General features: G+C 42.6%; 1 non-coding gene across 1 annotated transcript; it reads right to left on the minus strand.

Moving 5' to 3' along the window:
• Window positions 1-327: 327 nt before the first annotated feature.
• On the minus strand, window positions 328-514 carry LOC122103384. Its single transcript, XR_006146743.1, has one exon. It is a non-coding gene; the product is annotated as a U2 spliceosomal RNA (small nuclear RNA).
• Between the last annotated feature and the right edge of the window lie 232 nt (window positions 515-746).

Below are 746 nucleotides of genomic sequence, written 5' to 3' on the forward strand. Positions count from 1 at the left end.
CCCACGACCGACAAATAATAATAATAATAAGTCTGGGCACTGGTGGCCCAGATCCTCAGGAGGCTGAGATCTGAGAATGTGGTTCAATGCCAACCTGGGCAGGAATGTCTATGAGACTCTTATCTTTAACGACCAGAAAACTGGAAGTGGAGCTGTTGCTCAAGTGGTAGAGTGCTTGCCTTGATCTGAAGAGCTGAGGGACAGTACTTAGGCCCAGAATTCAAACCCCACGACCAACAAAAATAAAATAATAATAATAATGATAGAAGCTATCAATAGCTTTCTCCTACACCAGAAAACTGGAAATGGAGCTATTGCTCAAGTGGTAAAGTGCTAACCACGCTTAGAGATCCTGCAATACCAAATTGGTGCATGGTGTGGACAGATCAAGCTCCTATTACATCTTTTTGCTCCAAAAAGTCATTTAATATATTGTCTGGAGAGGCAATATCCAACATTAAATGGGGGAGGACAGACATTGCATGTGATCTAAGCCAAAAAGCTGAGAAGGGATTGGAGTTTCACTTTTAAATGGCTTTTCTGCTTTCTTTCCTCTGGCTGGTAGAAGTTTGAGATGACATTTTCACTGTTAAGGATATGTGTGTCCTAGTTTTTTAAGACCCATCATGACTGAAAGTTCAGATTCCAGTTTTAGTCATTAGTTTCAACTTTTGACCCCAAGCTGGGCTGGGACCTATATAGAGTCAGAGACCCCCTGCTCAAAGCTGCAGTGGGGAGGGGGATAG

Source organism: Dipodomys spectabilis, unplaced genomic scaffold (assembly GCF_019054845.1).
Source record: "Dipodomys spectabilis isolate Male_0828 unplaced genomic scaffold, ASM1905484v1 ptg000001l, whole genome shotgun sequence".
Taxonomy (NCBI): domain Eukaryota; kingdom Metazoa; phylum Chordata; class Mammalia; order Rodentia; family Heteromyidae; genus Dipodomys; species Dipodomys spectabilis.